The sequence below is a fragment of the Bombina bombina genome, chromosome 3 (genome assembly GCF_027579735.1).
Source record: "Bombina bombina isolate aBomBom1 chromosome 3, aBomBom1.pri, whole genome shotgun sequence".
Classification (NCBI taxonomy): Eukaryota; Metazoa; Chordata; class Amphibia; order Anura; family Bombinatoridae; genus Bombina; species Bombina bombina.
In genome coordinates, this window is record NC_069501.1 from 676,920,023 (window position 1) to 676,940,559 (window position 20,537).

Sequence of the window (20,537 nt, forward strand, 5' to 3'; positions counted from 1 at the left end):
TAGAAAGTTGCTTAAAATGTCATGCTTTATCTGAATCATGAAAGAAAAAATTTGGGTTTAGTATCCCTTTAATGCCTTTGTCAGTTTTGTGGGAGCCCTCATTTTCTAGAAATTAATGCATCTTTTAATAAAAGGGTTACATAATTTGGGAGTTGTTAAGTGTGGAGAGTGTACATTTTAATGTAAAGAGCTAGAGAAGCAATTATACAAATTTACGGCTAAAAAATCTTTACCAATATTTCTGAAATTTGGTATAAAGAAACATTTTATTGTTTATAAAGTGTTTTAGCAGAAATATATTCTGATATTTAAATCTTTGAAACTCGTATTCCTATATATCATGCCCATGCTCAGTAGAAGCACCCATCTTTAAAATAAATAAAGATATGCAGTAGACAGAGCTTTGGCATCAGGGGTTTGTGGGAGGTGTAGTCCCAGACACTTTCTGTGTGGTGCTGTAGCATAAAGGGAGTGAGTACCTGCAGTGGTTTCCCTCAGTATATATACACTAACAAACACTACACACACTGCACACAATATGCACACCAACAAACACATACTAGAAGACTACACACAGACAGTACATACACAAAACACACACACACCAGAAGACACACACAACACATGTGCATACACATTCATTTCTTACAATTTAAAATAGGAAATTAAATGGCAAAAAATACTTTAATGTCAGAGTTTAGGTTGCAATCACATGTTAAAAAGATGTAAATTCTAAAATGAACCCCCAACCCACAGAACTTAATAATATATCATAGTAATTTAAGAATTTTTTTGTAGTGCAATTTAATTTCAGAACATCTATATTTTTTATCTTTGATTGAGAAATATAACTTCTGGCTATAAATCAATATAATTGTTTGTGATTAATAAAATTAGAAAAATCAATAAAAAAATATCTACATGCAAAAACATTAAATAGATAATTTACAGTTTTAGAATTGTTCAAATCTTTCACCTAAAAGAATGATGTTTTAACTATAAAAGTCACTTACATAAAAATGTGTTTGAGAAATACATGATTTCATAGTCTCAATTTAATTAAATGTTTTACATACACTTTGATTTAAAGGTCATACAGATTGTGATACCTTACTGCTGCCTTCACAACGCCTCAAAGCTGCAGGACCTACTAACGAAATCCAGGTGCATGAGTACCGTGAAGTGGATAATGAGAATGATAAACCTTATCTGCCCACACAGCAATACCATATAGCACATGAAGCTCTAAATGGAAGAGCGATTATCAAACACTTCTTCTGAGGTAATTGTTATTCTACTCACCGTATGTAAACACAAACATGTTTTTCCAATAGAAAGAACATAATCATAGCTATGTCTATGTACATTGCTCAGTCTCTTTTTAGATAATAACCCCTTTGGTGTCAGCAGTTTGAGGATTTATTTTTTTTTCAATTTGTGGAGGCCAGTCAGATTTTCATAATTTTGCACTGTATGTATTTGGAAATTCATGATTGTATATATACAGTATATATATGTAAATAAGAAAACTATACATTGGCTTTTGTAGCACCACGCCTGTTTTTTTGTCTTTGGATCATGAATGCAATACATCTGAAAAAAAAAAAAATTGTAAACCATTTTGTTTGCCATATATTTTTTAACAGATTTAATCTTTGTTGTACTTAAGTTTCTCTGAAAAATTAAACAGCAACAGTATCAGGCAAGTACTTAATATTAATTCTCAGTGGCTGATATTGGGCTAGATTATGAGCGGAGCGCTGTTTATTGCTCCCATTCACGCGCTAACTCCGCTAGAAGAAAGATTCTTTGCACTTTGAGTACCAAGGGTATTACAAGTTGCAGTAAAAAGATTTTGCACTATCGTTAAAGCCGAAGTTAGAATATCACAGTAACATATTCCCCCATAGACTTAATTGAAGCATGAAAAATGGAAAAAAATATAGCAGCCAACAAATCGCGCAAACCCAATCACATTTTTTCAAGTGCGCTAACAGACATTAAATATTAATATTTCATATTCTGATGTTCTTTAAATAGAATAAAATGTTCTATTTATTCATAAATACATATATATATATATATATATGATGGTATTTTCATACCAATATATATATATATATATATATATATATATATAGTATATATGTACATATATATATATATAGTATATATGTACTTATATATATATATATATAAATACTTAGAACATATTCCCCTATGTGAAGAACATTGGAATGTGAAATATTTGCAGCACATACATAGTTAAGCAATTTATTAAACATAAATATTGCTTAAATATGATTTTTATGTTTTCAGCTACTTGACTCCAATGCACTTATATATATATATATATATATATATATATATATATATATATAAATATATATATATATATATATATATATGTGTGTGTGTATATTTGTAAATGCAAATATAATATACACATATAAAAACATAAATAAATATGTGCGCGCACACACACACATATAATATATGTATATATATAGTATATACTGTATATATACTGTATGTATATATATATATATATATATCATACCATGAGGCCGAATTATCAAATGGCAGATTTGCGGCCATATCCCGCAGAAACAGGGGGATCAGGGGTCATTCAGCCCTTGTTAAATCGGCGCCCATATCTCTTCAAATAGTTTTCAACCTATGACATCTAGCGCTTTGGAATTTTACGGCGCTATACAAACAAATAATAATAATAATATTGCAGTCATCCAATTTCTTCTAAAAAATGAATTCTCATCCTAAGATTATTTCTCTTCTCTTATCTTACATTTCAATGAGGAAGATTCAGCAGATTCTACATCAACAATCATCAAAAGCTAATCATTTTAAAATGAAATCTGGCTTATTTAAATGGTTTACTCAAATTATATTTAAACAAAAGTTAAATTTTAAATTAATTCTACCTAAGGGCCAGATGCCAACAAGTGGTATTTTGACTAAAGCTGGAGAGCTTTGAGCAGTTCTGTGTATCTTTTACTTTTCTTATTTTACAAATAAAACAACAGCTTCAGCAGACCTCATATAACTTAGTGCAGCTGCAGCTTCAGTGAGTCAGGCATGTCAGTTAATGACTTCCTGTCTGTAGGCAGTTAGTTAGGGATTAAGGGGAAAACAATAGCTCAGTTTTTTTTTTAATCTTTTTATTATTTTATATGCTTACAATTACAAATATATAAGGACAAGGACATTCAGTATCTATGTTGCACAGTTTCCATAATCCTTAATCCTTGGCTTTCCTAACAAGTTCACTTATAATCAACATTCTTGAAATTCCCCTTTAGTTGCGCCATTTAGCAATCTGGGGGACAACAAACGAACAAGAAAAAAAAGGAAAAGGAAAAAAAAAAAAAAAAACAACCAAGAACAAAAAAAAAAAAAAAAAAAAAAAAGAACATACAAAATTAACAGGGGTAAAAAGAAAAGAAACACTAAAATAAATACAGTGAGAACTTGCAGAAGGATGCTTGGAACCCTTTCATGCATATCCTCAAATTTGTTTCTGGCGTGACCGAGGGTAGAGGTAGAAGCCCATGGAGTCTAGAGAAATATATCTTACGGGGTATTTTATAAAAGCCTACTCCAGTTATTTGGTAGCTCATTATTAATTATCCAGGATTTAACTGTGTTAGATCTAATTAAAGGTTTGATAATTTGGAGTTGAGTACTTAGTGACTGGGCTTCAATTATTTTCAGCCATTTACGAAAGAACCTCTTGATAGGTTTCTCTGCATCGCTACAAATCTCATATTGCTCCAGTATCATTTGGTTCATCATCTCTTTTACAAATTGCCTAACACTGGGTGCTTTTGGTGATTTCCAATTAGCTAGTATCAGTGCTCTCCCTTGAAGGAGTGCTGTGTTGATCAGGTAAGGGTTCTCGTGCCAGTCTATTCCCTTGTATAAGAGGAGCACCATTTTACTATTTATTTGAAGTTTTTGGTCTAACCACTTATTAAGCCAATATAGTATCTGTTGCCAGAATTGGCAGATTTTTGGGCAGCTGTAAAGACAATGTTCCAAGTCTGCGTCTTTAGCACTACATTTATAGCAAACTATCTCCATATTTTTATACCATCTTGCTATTTTATTAGGAGTTATATATAACTGATTAATTATCTTAAAATGTGACTCTCTCCAGGTAGTAACCTTAGTTGTCTTTACTACTATCCTAAGACTATCTGGTAGTTCTGCCCTTGTTTGCAGAGGATATAGTCTCCCCCATTTGCTTTCCAGTATCTGTAATTGTATTTCTATTTTATGCTCCATTTGAAAATTATAAATCAGCCTAATTGCATATTTCTTCTGTGCAAAGATTCTGATCACTTTATCTAGCCCTCCTAGGGACCAATCTTTCCCATGCCTGGCTTGTTGTTCATTGTAGAAATGCCTGATTTGTAGATAGGCAAAAAAGTCTGTCTTGGGCAGCTGATATTCCCTACTTAATTCTTCAAAAGATTTGATTATATGTATTGCATTATCCTCAAGCTGTACCAGATTGATAATGCCCTTCCTGCGCCATCTATGAAAGACTCCATATCCACTCCATCCTAAGTTGAATTTCGGATTCCCTAAGATCGGCAGATATCTGGATATGCACATATTAACTCCTATTAATTTACCTAGTTTATGCCAGGCCACTATTACATTATTAAACGTTAACCTCTGCAAGATTCCTTTTGGGAGATTTTTTATCTCACAATGTAGGAGTGCTTTGGGCACATGTGGGGCACATATATCTGCCTCTAATGCTCCACATGTCACAAAGTCCCCCTCAATAATCCAATCCATGGCATATTTCACTACAGCAGCTAAATTATATAGTTGAAGATTAGGTAGCGCTAATCCCCCAGCTTTGAATGGGAGAGCTAATATTTCTGCTGAGCATCTTGTTTTTCCTCCCGCCCATATAAAATTACTGCACATCTTATTGAATCTAACACGATCTTTCTGTTTAACTATAATGGGGATATTCTGCATGAGATATAATATACGAGGGAAGATTATTGTTTTAATTAGCGTCACTCTAGCTGTAATATTAATAGGCAGCTCTCTCCATCTTTTACAGTCTGCAATACATTTATCCAGGCATGGGGTAATATTCTTATCATACCAATGTTTCGGGTTTTTAGTAATGATTAGACCTAGATACTTGATCTGATCTACTTCTCTAAAGGGACATCCTTTGTGGTTCTGATTTACGCCTCGAAGCCACATAATTTCTGATTTGTCTACATTCACTTTATACCCTGAAAATGAACTAAAGTGACTTATAATCTTTAAGAGTTGCTTAATACTCTTTGAGGTATCTGAGATAAATAGTAAAAGGTCATCTGCAAATAGCGATAGTACTATCTTCTGTTGGAAAATTTTGATACCTTCTAATTCTTTCCTTAACCTGATGGCTATTGGTTCTATTGACAGATTAAAAAGCAAGGGTGATAGTGGGCACCCTTGTCTTGTGCCTTTTTTAAGCGTAATATCTGGTGTAGTTTCATTATTAATAATTAGATTGGATGTCGGATTCCTATATATGAGTTTTATAAAAGATTCAATATTTCCTTGCACTCCGAACTTTTCTAGTGCTGTGAATAGATGATCCCAGGTTATGGCATCGAAGGCTTTTTCAGCATCTATCGCCAATACAGCTTGGTCTGGCATATCTTTACTTAGGTTTTGTTTAGCCTCTTGAAAGCATTGGTCTAGGGTAATAAGTACTTTTCGGATATTTCTAGCTGGGTTACGTCCAGTCATGAAGCCTACTTGGTCAATATGGATAATTTTATGTAGAATTTTTTTAAGTCTGTTAGCTACTATAGTGGTTAGAATCTTATAGTCACTGTTTAACAATGATATCGGTCTATAAGATCCAGGGTTTTCCGGATCTCGACCTTTTTTCAGAATTAATGTGATAGAGGATGCCGCAAAATATTTGGAATGCATTTCCCCTTTTAAAAAGTAGCTGTTAAAAAGGTTGGTGAGGGTGGGCGTAATCTCAGCGGATAACATTTTATAGAATTCGGCTGGTAACATATCAGGGCCCGGTGCCTTATTACTTTTTAACTGGTTTATCGTCTGCCTTACTTCCTCCTCCGAAATCGGAAGATTCAGCCTATCTCTATCTATCTTTCCGAGTTTCTCAGTTTCTATTTGCTCCCAGAATTCTAATTTGCACTGAGTATCCACCGAAGTACTTGTATAGAGTTCTTTAAAATATTTGAACATTGTTTCCTTCACCTCATTGGTCATACTTACTCTATGTGGGCCTACTTTAATGGCTGTTATATAGTTTCTTTGTCTCTGCATTTTAGTTAATCTAGCTATATATTTGGCAGATCTTCCGTATAGACCTCTATATTTAGCATTATCTTTCTTATCTTGTTGTATGATCAATTGTTTTGCAAATATCTCTTTCTCCTGTTTACTATTCTGATATTTGAGCCAGGTCTGAGGGTTAGCATTGCTTATGTATGCTATATATGTGTTTTTAAGTTGGTTATTTAATTGGGACTCACGCTCCCTATTTTTCTTCTTCCATTTACACATATAAGCTTTAATAACTCCTCTGAAGTATGCTTTGGCTGCTTCCCAATATATCTCACGTTTACCTATGGAGCCTCTATTATAATATTTATATTCCTTCCATTTTTCTATAATATAATTATTAAAGTGTATATTATGCACTAAGTGTCTGGGAAATCTGAGTCTATTATCCCCCCCCCCCCTAGCCTGAGCTATATTCTGGAGTTCTAATGTTATAATTGCGTGGTCTGAAATACATATCTCTTTAATGTCAGTTTTCAAATTCAAGCCTAACATATTTTCTGAGATTAAAAAAAAATCGATTCTTGAGAGAGTCTTAAATGTTTTGGATAGACATGAGAATGCACGCACATCAGGGTTTTGCTTCCGCCATATGTCCTGTAATCTAAGTCCTTTCATAAAATTCTTAAAGAGTCTACCTTCTTTTTTAATGTTCCTAGTTTGACTACATTTAAGCCTATCTAATAGGGGTACAGGCGTCAGATTAAAATCCCCCCCTACAATAATGTTCTTCCCTATATATTTGATCAGTTTGTTATTCAATCCTTCCCAGAATTCCTCATCCATTTTGTTTGGGCCATAAACGTTACATATCACCACGTTTAGATTATCCATTTGTACCTCCAAGATTATAAATCTCGCCTGACTGTCTATTTCTCGGTTTATAATTTGATATTCACTATGTTTATTAAAGAGAATAGCTACCCCTTTTTTCCTACCACAATATGGTGATGTTATTACTTCCCCCACCCATTTACTCTTTAATTTCTCAGCTTCAATGGGCTTTAAATGCGTCTCTTGTAATAATACTACACTTGGCTTAAGTTTTCCTAATTCTTTTATAATTAATTTTCTCTTTGTAGGTGAAGTAATTCCACCTACGTTCCAAGATAAGAAACTAGTTTTCTCTGTCATCCTTTTTTTTTAGGCCAAAGCCCTCTTATCAGAAACATGGGCTTCTCTACTTTTGCATCTAATCCCACCTCCACCCTCCGCCACACCAGACCACCATATCCTGCAAGCACAAACTGTAAAATCAAATAATAAAAAACAAAAACAGTGTTCCACATAGCATTCCACAGAGCTTTCACATAATAACTAAAAACATCAAAAACCATAACTTGTTTGGTCATCATGTTACCTTTACAGTATTTTAGCTAATCTAAAATACTGTCACAAACCCTGTTCTTGGCAGAACTCTTTAGCCTCTGTAGCTGTCAGAAGAGTCCTTACTGCCCCATTCATTTCTACACATATTTTGGCTGGATAAATCATCCACACTGACCATTTAGCTTCAATAAGCTTGGTGCAGTAGGGAGCCATCTCACGCCTCTTATTAGCTGTTTCCGCTGAGAAGTCTTGGAATAGGAAAATCCTGCTGTTAGCTATCCTGAATTCTTGTTGTTTACGGTATTGTCTGAATATACTAACCTTATCTTGAAAGTTCAGCACTTTAATCATGATAGGTCTACCCTTTAAATGTTCCTGATCTTCTCTCCTGCTGCCTATTCTATGTGCTCTTTCTATCTTTATCGGTAGCTCCTCCAAAGGTATCCCTAAACTTTGTGGTAAGGTTTTAGAAGCGAATATGATTAGATCTTTAAATTCACTAGACTCTGGGAGCCCCACTATCTTGATGTTATTCCTGCGGGCTCTATCTTCCAGGTCTTCAATTTTGTTTTGCATAGCAAGCATCTGTTTACTGTGCTGATGGACTGTCTGGTCTACATTGTGTACCTGGTCTTCTACACTTGATATCCTTAATTCTGCTTCATTTAGCCTACTGGCAAATTGTCTTATTTCATGGGATAAAATAGAAATTTCTTGTTTTATGTTGTTAAATTGTGGTAGTAGTAAGTCTGAAATCTGTTGCAGAAGCCCTTGTGAATCTGATACATTTACATGTGAATCATCTAGGTTGATTTCTGTCATTACGTCTGTACTTTTGTTAGAGTTTTTTTTTTATCTTTAATTTTGGGGGGCATGGCTGGAGATTTTGTTTTAATATATTTGTCCATATATAAAAAAGTATGTAAAAAAAAGAAACAGTATTCGTGTTAAATATCCGTATAGGATAGTGCAGTATCTCTGTCTCTCCTAAACTAATGTCTTGGGGAGAATAAGGATCCTATTAACTGGGATCGTCTGTGTCCAAATTATATTGTGTCAGTGCTTATAGATGTGCACAACAGTGAAGACAGCAAACCTTTGGTCAGTATACTCTGCTGGCCAGATTGTGTTTTTTTTTTTTTTTTTTTTTTTTTTTAGAGAGTGAGAAGAAAAAACGGTGTATAAGTGCTATCAAGGGAAAAAAGATAAGGGAGGGAAAAAAGAAAGAAAGAAAGAAAGAAAAGGAAATAAAGAGAAGAAAAAGAGCAAAGAAAGACCACCCTTTAAGCTTGCCTTGCCCCTACCAGTCTGATTCTTTGTCTGTACAGATTTACTTGTTTTAGACCTGGTTTAACTCAGTAACTCAGAGCCCTGTAGCCCTGCTTTATCTGTTTTGGGAGCTTTCTAGTCAGCTGGATTCTTTTCAGTTTACAGAGTATCTAGCCCTTATGATTAGATTATTTCAATGATATCTTATCCCCAGCTGTAATTTGCAGAGGAAGACCGTACTGCATTTACTTATCAGACCCCTTATTTAGGTACAGTAATTCTATACTTTAAGGTGTACACATCCCCTCTATAATGACTTCAAAAAATAAGCAATAAAGCACATCAGCCTGAACCTTTACAGGCTGCTATCTGATGAGATTTTATACTTGCTCACCAAAAAAAGCTTTTACATCTTATATATATATAACCTCTTCGTATACTTGCTAAAGATACCATATAATATCAGTATATATAAATTGCAATACTTCAATATACATCACGGTAATATAGCAGAATGTCTCTTTCAATAAGGCGCACCAGAGAACAAGGAAAAAAGGATAACAGGGGGAAAAAACAAAACAAAGAGTCTGTTTTCTAGGGAGGCGCCCTCTTTTCTTTTGGGTGACTTCTTTCTCTAGGCTTCTAAACCTTAGTGTTGGTCTCCATAGACTATAGGATCCTTAAAATCCTTATAACAGTTCTGACAGGCAATCCCCTGTATCTTGGATGGTGCTTACTCTGGAGCTTACAAGGTAATTCTTCCTTCCCAACTCTCTAGCCCGCTACCATCTAACAGGGCCTGTCCTTTTACCACATACTGATACACGGGTCAACTCCACGAACTGCCCTTTTTAAGTAGAATCCTTTGTAGATGGGTTGGAGATCCCGCACCCCTGGAGTTTAATATAGTCCAATAAAGCTCTTTGGCCAAGACTACCACTGCTGACCCCCTGTAACCAGGCTTGGACTAGTCTGCTGTGGATTTTGGTCTTGCCTAATTCACTTTATCGCACTCCCCGGTGGTCAAAACTTTTGCAATTCCAACTGTTTATGATTATCAGTTACAAGCCCACCCGGGGGTAAACATATATGGCATACCTCAGCAACTTTTAGCCAGTACTTGCACTTACTGCCGACTGTCCTCCTGGGGGTGCCTGGGCCGAGCTTACTGCTGTTGTCCCGTAATTCTGTGTGTTGATCCGCTTTTTTCCTCCTCGCTGGTGGCTTCTTAATCAGGAGTTTTCCTGCTCAGGTTCGAAGCCCTCCTACAGGCTCTGAGAACTTCTGGAACCGCTCTCTCCTTGAACCGGCTTGTGATCACTTTGCCTCCCGGTATTATATCGGCTGGGTCTCCCGGAAAGGTTCCTGATACACCAAACAAATGGCCGTGGCGAAGTCGGCCAAAACGCCTGCCGTAGACTTCCGGCGCCTAGCGAACCACAGATGCTAGTTCGCACGCCCAATCTGGAACCGCTATCCTCCAAACAAGGGCTTATGGCGCTGCGGTGCTTGAACTCTAGCTTAGGGTGCTCCGACGGCGTGCAAGCTGCCGTATCCTCTAAGCTCCGCCCCGGAAGTCCCAGCTCAGTGATTAGAGTATAGTACGTATGTTTACATATTCGGTGAAACACCCTGCATGGGTTTTTCCCATTTTTTAAGAGAGTTAGCTGCAAATTAGGTAATGCATGTCCAATTGCAAATTTGATTTATACTTAATGCTTTATTTAAATAGCCTTTATTTATTTTGGTGTATAATGTCCCTTTAAACTTTCAGTATTTTACTGGACCTATGCTATGCTATGTGAAAATGTTTATCTGGAATATAATAAAACCTAATATGGAAGCAAAACGTGTATTTTTTTATTTTTAGATGAAGATGGCAGTAGAAATATGATTGACTCGTAGTGTAGCACTGTGTGTGTGTGACCTGTCAGTACCCCTCTGTGTTAGTCCTGCCCATTATCCCTCTGTGTCCTGCCTAGTATCTGTTTGTCTGTGTGTCCGTGTCCTGGACAGTATCCCTCTGTGTGTATCCTGCCCAGTATCTGTGTGTGTATTTGTGTCCTGCCAGTACCCCTCTGTGTTAGTCCTGCCCAGTGTCTGTGTGTATCCTGTGCAGTATCCCTCTGTGTGTGTCCTGCTTAGTATATTTATGTGTGTGTGTCCTGCACAGTATACCTCTGTGTGTATCCTGCCCAGTATTTGTGTGTATCCTGTGCAGTATCCCTCTGTGTGTGTCCTGCACAGTATCCCTCTGTGTGTATTCTGCTCAGTATCTGTATGTATCCTGTGCAGTATCCCTCTGTGTGTGTCCTGCTTAGTATATGTATGTGTGTGTGTCCTGCACAGTATCCCTCTGTGTGTATCCTGCCCAGTATCTGTGTGTATCCTATGCAGTATCCCTCTGTGTGTGTCCTGCTCAGTATCTGTGTGTATCCTGTGCAGTATCCCTCTGTGTGTGTCCTGCTTAGTATATTTATGTGTGTGTGTCCTGCACAGTATCCCTCTGTGTGTATCCTGCCCAGTATTTGTGTGTATCCTGTGCAGTATCCCTCTGTGTGTATCCTGCTCAGTATCTGTATGTATCCTGTGCAGTATCCCTCTGTGTGTGTCCTGCCTGAGAATCCTTGTGTGTGTCCTGCTCAGTATCTACCTGTGTGTATCCTGCCCAATATCTGTGTGTGTGTCCTACCCAGTATCCCTATGTGTGTGTGTATCCTGCCCAGTATCCCTCTGTGTGTGTGTATCCTACCCAGTATCCCTCTGTGTGTATGTATCCTGCCCAATATCTGTGTGTGTGTCCTACCCAGTATCCCTATGTGTGTGTGTATCCTGCCCAGTATCCCTCTGTGTGTGTACTGCCCATTATCTCTCTGTATTTATCCTGTCCCGTATCTGTGTGTCTGTCCTACCCAGTATCCCTCTGTGAGTGTGTCCTTCCCAGTATCAGTCTGTATGTATACTCTCCAGTATCTGGGTGTGTGCTGCCCAGTATCCCTCTGTGTGTGTCCTGCCTAAGTATCGTTGTGTGTTTCCTGCTGGTATCCCCCTGTGTGTGTCCTGTCCAGTATACCTCTGTTTGTGTGTGTGTGTATTGTCCAGTATCTGACTGTATGTATCTTGTCCAGTATTTGTATGTGTACTGCTCAGTATCCCTCTGTGTGTGTTCTAACCAGTATCTGTCTGTATGTATCCTGTCCAGTATCTGTGTGTGTGTTCTGCCGGTATCTCTCTGTGAGTGTGTCCTTCCCAGTATCAGTCTGTATGTATCCTGTCCAGTATCTGTGTGTGTGTCCTGCCCAGTATCTGTCTGTATGCATCCTGTCCAGTATCTGTGTGTGTCCCTGCCCAGTGTCCCCTCTATGTGTGTGTCCTGTCCAGCAACTGTGTGTGTCTTACCCAGTATCCATCTGCATGTGTCCTGCCTAAGTATCCTTGTGTGTGTCCCTGCTGGTATCCCTCTGTATGTGTCCTGCCCAGAATCCCTCTGTGTGTGTCCTGCCCATTATCTGTCTGTTTGTGTCCTGTCCAGTATCTGTGTGTGTCCTGTCCAGTATACCTCTGCAAGTGTCCTTTCTAAGTATTCTTGTTTGTGTTCTGCTGGTATCCCTCTGTGTGTGTGCCCTATACAGTATCCCTCTGTATGTGTGTGTGTGTTCCCTACTCAGTATCCCTCTGTGTGTGTCCTACCCAGTATCTGACTGTGGGCCAGATTACGAGTGGACCACTATCTTAGCTTAACCTGTAAAGAAGCAAATTTGACCATTTATGGGTGCACGATAAAGAACCAGCCATTACAAGTGCCTGGTTAATGTGACCACGAGCTTGCAGTTACACTTTGCACTAGAAATCATTAACCAAAGATTAGATCTCTGGATAATAAAAAAAGTTGCTCTAATTGCCCCCAAAATAAAGAGGACAGTAGAGTAACACAAAGCAGTTATAAGGTGTTGAAGTGAGGAGAAAGTGCCTTTACATGGATGTCAATGGGGTATTGTGTTTTCACTATAAATATACAGTATATGTATATGCATATATACATATATATTTATGTATTAATATGTGTAAATACACATATAAACACATATATTATATATATATATTTTTATGTATAGAACCTTTTTTTTTTTTTTTTATCGGTTATTTGTAGAGCGCCAACAGAATCCGCAGCGCTATAAACAAAGGGGGAGTACAACAAAACAATTATAGGGTAGAGGGCCCTGCCAATAGTTGCACTGTTGTAGTCAGCTCTTAAGAAGGTGATCTACAAACAGCTGGACTATTAGGCTTACATGCTAAGAGGGTTCAGGGGATTGCAGTGGAGGAGAGGAACTGGTATTAGGAAAGGTTAGCGTAGGTTGTATGCGTCCCTGAACAGTAGAGTCTTTAGGGAGCACTTGAAGCTTTTAAAATTAGAAGAGAGTCTTGTGGAGCGAGGCAGAGAGTTCCATTAGATGGGAGCCAGTCTGGAGAAGTCCTGTAAACGGGAGTGTGATAAGGTGACAAGAGAGGAGGAGAGTAGGAGGTCATGAGCAGAGCGAAGGGGACTGGAAGGAGAGTATCTGGAGACAAGATCTGTGATATAGGGGGAGCAGTGCAGTTGAGGGCTTTGTATGTCAGAATGAGAATTTTTGTGTTTGATCCTAGAGGCAAGAGGAAGCCAGTGAAGGGATTGGCAGAGAGGTGCAGCAGATGAAGAGCGACGTGTAAGGAAGATGAGTCTGGCAGAGGCATTCAATATGGATTGTAAAGGAGCTAGGCGGCAGGTGGGGAGACCAGAGAGGACAGAGTTGCAGTAATCGAGGCAGGAAAGAATGAGAGAGTGGATTAAAATCTTAGTTGTGTCTTGTGTAAGGAAGTGTCTAATTTTAGAGATGTTTTTAAGGTGGAAGCGGCAGGCTTTAGCCAGTGACTGAATGTGAGGAGTGAAGGAAAGATCTGAGTCGAATGTGACCCTGAGACATCGGGCATGCGGGGTAGGGGTAATGATGGAGTTGTCGACAGTTATAGAGATATTGGGGGTGGAGATTTTGGAAGAAGGGGGGAAAATGAGGAGCTCAGTTTTGGAGAGATTTAGCTTGAGGTAGTGAGAGGACATCCAGGAAGAGATGTGAGAAAGACAGTTAGTGACATGGGTTAGCAAGGAAGGAGATAGTTCTGGTGCAGAGAAGTAAATTTGGGTGTCATCGGCATACAAATGATATTGGAACCATATACATATATATTGATTTATTGTTGCCCAATGATGCAGGATTTGCCCCCTGTGCTGCCCCCTGTGCTGCGCTAGGTGCTTTGCTGTGTCGGCCGGCATGAAACCAATGCACCCATTGAAGGCTATGGAATTGCAAGGTTGCGTTCACATTACGCTGCACTTGTAATAACAGCGCACGTAAATTACTGAATGGAGCACAAATATTGCTTTCGCATAAGCACAATATTGCTCTCCACTCGTAATCTAGCCCTGTATGTATCCTATACAGTATAAGTGTGTTTCTCCTGCCCAGTATCCCTCAGTGGGTGTCCTGCCCAGTATCCCTATGTTTCTGTGTCCTGCCAAGTATCTGGCTCTGTGTCCTGCCTAACTATATTTGATTGTGTCTTGCCCAGTAATCTGTATGTATGTATCCTGTCCCAGTATTTGTATGTGTGTCCTGCCCAGTATTCCTCTGTGTGAGTCCTGCCTAAGTATCTTTGTGTGTGTTCTGTCGGTATCACTCTGTGTGTGGTGTGTCCTGCCCAGTATACTTCTGTGTTTGTCTGCACAGTATCTGACTGTGTGTATCCTGCCCTGTATCTGTGTGTAAGTCCTGCCCAGTATCCCTCTATGTGTGTTTATCCTAAGTATCCTTGTGTGTGTCCTGCCAGTATCCCTCTGTGTACGTCTTAACCAAGTATTCCTCTGTGTGTGTGTGCCCTGCCCAGTACCCTTGTGTGTGTGTGTTTACTGCCCTGTACCCCTCTGTATGTGTGTGTGTACAGCCCAATACCTCTGTGAGTTTGTTTAGGTTCTGCCCAGTGTCCTTATCTATGTGTCTGTGTAAGTCCTGCCCATTATCCCTCTCTAAGTGTGTGTGTGTGTGTAAGTCCTGTCCATTATCCCTCTCTAAGTGTGTGTGTGTGTGTGTGTGTGTAAGTCCTGCCCATTATCCCTCTCTATGTGTGTGTGAGAGTATGTATGTGTGTGAGTCCTGCCCATTATCCCTCTCTATGTGTGTGTGTGTGAGTATGTATGTGTGTGAGTCCTGCCCATTATCCCTCTCTATGTGTGTGTGTGAGTATGTATGTGTGTGAGTCCTGCCCATTATCCCTCTCTATGTGTGTGTGTGAGTATGTATGTGTGTGAGTATGTATGTGTGTGAGTCCTGCCCATTATCCCTCTCTATGTGTGTGTGTGAGTAGTATGTGTGTGAGTCCTGCCCATTATCCCTCTCTCTCTCTATGTGTGTGTGTGTGTGTGTATGTGAGTCCTGACCAGCACCTGCTCAGCAGTATCCCTATATGTATGTTTGTGGGTATTTTGCTCAGTATTTAAATAACGTATGTGTGTTGTATATAATAACCTTTGGTATGTATTGCTCATTTGAATTGATATATATTATAGGCATGCAGACAAGGTAGTGGAGGGGGGTAGAGGTAAACAATATAAGATAACAATATTAACCAACAAACACAATAGACTGGCAAACCAGTCATGAGGACGTGGTGTCTGTTATGAATTTAGCAAATAAATATATTGCTAATGGTACTACGATGCTGAACGAGTTCATAACCCACAAAAGTTCATAAAAGCCATAGTGCAGGGGTCCGTGCTGCGTTTTAAACCCGTAGCCGGCAATATGTGAGTCTAGATGTTAAGTACTAGAACAGCAATACCTATGCGCTAAAGAGATCAAAGCTTTAGGAGCTAGCGGTATGTTCACTCACCCACCAAATATAGAGATGTAAAGTCTCGAACTGTAGTAGAAGTAAGCCGGTGTCCTAAGATAGCATACTTGCACAGACGGTAAAAAACCTTCTTGCTGTGCTAGCTCTGTTGTGGCGTACCACGTGCTCAGGAACTGGCCAATCCACAGCCCAAACTGCTCGTGCTCTTGGTGACGTCACCGTCAGCTGGGGGACTCATAACCAATCAGATGGTGCAGTCCCTCTATTGAAGATTCTTCGTATCGAGCGACTTGTGTCCAAATCCACAAGGTGATATCCTTGATGACGTCACCGTCAGCTGGGGGACTCTGTAACCAATCAGATGGTGCAGTCCCGTTTTTGAAAATTCTTCCTTGTAAACGACCTGTGCCCAAATCTCGAAGGTAATCTTTATGTAGTGGGGATTGATAACTCAATACCGCTATTCAAGCTAGACATAATTATAGCGCAAGTCCTGGAGGAGGTTATTTTTGGATATCCAACAGACTTGAAAAGTTCTTGTTCTAGGCAAAAAAGTGGATTCCCCACAATCCACAGAAAATATGTAAAAAGAAGTATATCCAGAACAAGTAGTTGAAAATCAGTTGTCGCTTTATTCCTTAAAATTGTATGAAGACAACATACAACAAACACTGGGTTAGTGAAGACAAAAAAACTTCTGACCGGTTTCGGTCGTATTGACCGTAATCATAGAATAACACCTGTTAAAGGGTGCACCTTTTAAGTCTAACACTACATGTTCATTGGTTAAAACAACGAGACTTCAAACTTAACCCTATACATACCTATTACATTTTGTGCAGATAGTAAACACTTAATAAGTGAACAAATAGATGAAGATGTATATTACAAATAATAAAAAAATTGAAACTTAAATTTTATATACATATATACACTGCATATAATTGGGGATAACAATGCTTTTAGAGATTGAACAAAGTGTAGAACACATTATAAAAGACTAATCACATTGTAAGGAATTGATGACTCCGTATATATATATATATACATACATACATACACATGCACATATACATATATACACATATACATACACCCATACATATATGCGTACATCTATACTAACTTGCCTACACATAAGGTACATACTCTATGCCTTACTAAATTTCAACCTGATTTAAATTAAGTTCATTAGGCATATATTATCCACAAACAGATCACAATCAAATAATATTAATATGTGATCAAAAAAGGATCCATCAATCATAGATAACTAAATATATTTGTGGATAAAAATGTGTATTGTCTTATGCATTGGGGCAATTGTTATGTAGACCCGTCAGGGACCATAGGGGAAAATAAGTGTGTATATATATAACTAATTTAATATGTCCAATAATTCACTGTTTTCTAGTGTTCATTACTATAATCAGTTAAACAACTTAATAATAGTAGAATAGAAATAATGAAATATAGCCAATTACAATGGTTTATTTTTGCCAGTAGTTTATAACATCATACTCTGAGTTATAACCATAAGGCAAAAGACTCTTTGTTTTAAAAATCCAATAGATTTCTTGTTTACTTAAGATGGACAACTTATCTCCACCCCTTGGTGGTGTGCCAATTTGTTCAATGGCCTGCCATTTAAAAGTTGTGACATCCTGGTTATGGTACTCAATAAAATGAGTGGAGAGAGCTGAACATGTTCTTTTACTAGAAATATAAGACAGGTGTTCTTTTACACGTTTGCCTACCTCCCTAGTGGTCCTACCTGTATATTGTCTCCTACATTGGGTGCATTCTATGATGTAGATGACAAATTTGCTCCTACAATTTATGCATCCCCTAGTCGGGAACTCCTCACCTGTTACATGGGACCTAAATGTGGGTGAAATATTGATGTGATCACAAGAGGTACATACTTTTCTTCCACATTTGAAGGTACCATTATGCTTTAACCAAGATGAGCCAGAAGTACTTGCTGTCTGTAACATACTGGGAGCCAAAATATTCCCTATTGTCACATTTCGTTTAGGTACAAACATGCACCCTTGTTTTATTTCATCTTTCAATTGTTTGTCTCCCATAAGAATGGGTAGGTTGTTTTTAATAATACGACATACTTCATCATATTGATTGGAATATGATGTAATGAATCTCAGTTGTTTTTTGGTGTCACTCTGGTATTGTTTTTGTTTTTGTGGCTCATGTGTTTCTATTCCATCTTTAGTTTCAAAGAAGGCCTTATCAATTACTTTACTAGGATAACCCCTTTTGAGCATTCTTGATTTCAGATCTCTGCTCTCTCTTCGGAAAGTATCTTCTCTCGTGCAATTCCTTTTTGCCCGCAGGAACTGACTTTTAGCAATTCCTTTAAAATGTGCCGTGGATGGCAACTTCGGGCATGAAGGAGATTGTTGCCTGAGATAGGTTTCCGATAGAGGGCAGAAATAACCCTGCCTTCCTGGATATACTCCTATAAGGGTAACATCCAGGAAATTAACTGTTTCTGTGGGAATACAGTTCACATATGAGTGGCAGACAATCTCCTTCATGCCCGGAAGTTGCCATCCACGGCACATTTTTTAAAGGAATTGCTAAAAGTCAGTTCCTGCGGGCAAAAAGGAATTGCACGAGAGAAGATACTTTCCAAAGAGAGAGCAGAGATCCGAAATCAAGAATGCTCAAAAGGGGGTTATCCTAGTAAAGTAATTGATAAGGCCTTCTTTGAAACTAAAGATGGAATAGAAACACATGAGCCACAAAAACAAAAACAATACCAGAGTGACACCAAAAAACAACTGAGATTCATTACATCATATTCCAATCAATATGATGAAGTATGTCGTATTATTAAAAACAACCTACCCATTCTTATGGGAGACAAACAATTGAAAGATGAAATAAAACAAGGGTGCATGTTTGTACCTAAACAAAATGTGACACTAGGGAATATTTTGGCTCCAGTATGTTACAGACAGCAAGTACCTTCTGGCTCATCTTGGTTAAAGGCATAATGGTACCTTCAAATGTGGAAGAAAAAGTATGTACCTCTTGTGATCACATCAATATTTCACCCACATTTAGGTCCCATGTAACAGGTGAGGAGTTCCCGACTAGGGGATGCATAAATTGTAGGAGCAAATTTGTCATCTACATCATAGAATGCACCCAATGTAGGAGACAATATACAGGTAGGACCACTAGGGAGGTAGGCAAACGTGTAAAAGAACACCTGTCTTATATTTCTAGTAAAGAACATGTTCAGCTCTCTCCACTCATTTTATTGAGTACCATAACCAGGATGTCACAACTTTTAAATGGCAGGCCATTGAACAAATTGGCACACCACCAAGGGGTGGAGATAAGTTGTCCATCTTAAGTAAACAAGAAATCTATTGGATTTTTAAAACAAAGAGTCTTTTGCCTTATGGTTATAACTCAGAGTATGATGTTATAAACTACTGGCAAAAATAAACCATTGTAATTGGCTATATTTCATTATTTCTATTCTACTATTATTAAGTTGTTTCACTAATTATAGTAATGGACACTAGAAAACAGTGAATTATTGGACATATTAAATTAGTTATATATATACACACTTATTTTCCCCTATGGTCCTGACGTTCTACATAACAATTGCCCCAATGCATAAGACAATATACATTTTTATCCACAAATATATTTAGTTATCTATGATTGATGGATCCTTTTTTGATCACATATTAATATTATTTGATTGTGATCTGTTTGTGGATAATATATGCCTAATGAACTTAATTTAAATCAGGTTGAAATTTAGTAAGGCATAGAGTATGGACCTTATGTGTAGGCAAGTTAGTATAGATGTACGCATATATGTATGGGTGTATGTATATGTGTATATATGTGCATGTGTATGTATGTATGTATATATATTTATATACGGAGTCATCATTCCTTACAAGTGTTCAGTCTTTTATAATGTGTTCTACCCTTTGTTCAATCTCTAAAAGCATTGTTATCCCAATTATATGCAGTGTATATATGTATATAAAATTTAAGTTTCAATTTTTTTATTATTTGTAATATACATCTTCATCTATTTGTTCACTTATTAAGTGTTTACTATCTGCACAAAATGTTAATATGGTATGTATAGGGTTAAGTTTTGAAGTCTCGTTGTTTTTACCAATGAACATGTAGTGTTAGACTTAAAAGGGTGCACCCTTTAACAGGTGTTATTCTATGATTACGGTCAATACGACCGAAACCGGTCAGAAGTTTTTTTGTCTTCACTAACCCAGTGTTGTTGTATGTTGTCTTCATACAATTTTAAGGAATAAAGCTACAACTGATTTTGAACTACTTGTTCTGGATATACTTCTTTTAACAATATTAACCGTGTAACTCTCTCAGAGAAAGAGGAACAAGCACAATTTGCAGATGTATTTACAGCAAAACATAGCATGATAAATAATTCATCTATATTGCAACTTGCACTTTTAATAGTAAAACGTATACAAATGTTGAGTTTAATGGTCCTTTAAAGGATAGGAAAGTCAAAATTAAAGGATTACTTTCTGTTTATAATTTTTAAGCTAAACAACTAACATATTAAAGTTAATAAACATTAATTAAAACCTACTGACCTATATTTTCTCCAAAACGAAGTTTCATAACGTTCTAAAAGTTATAGCTTTTATTCG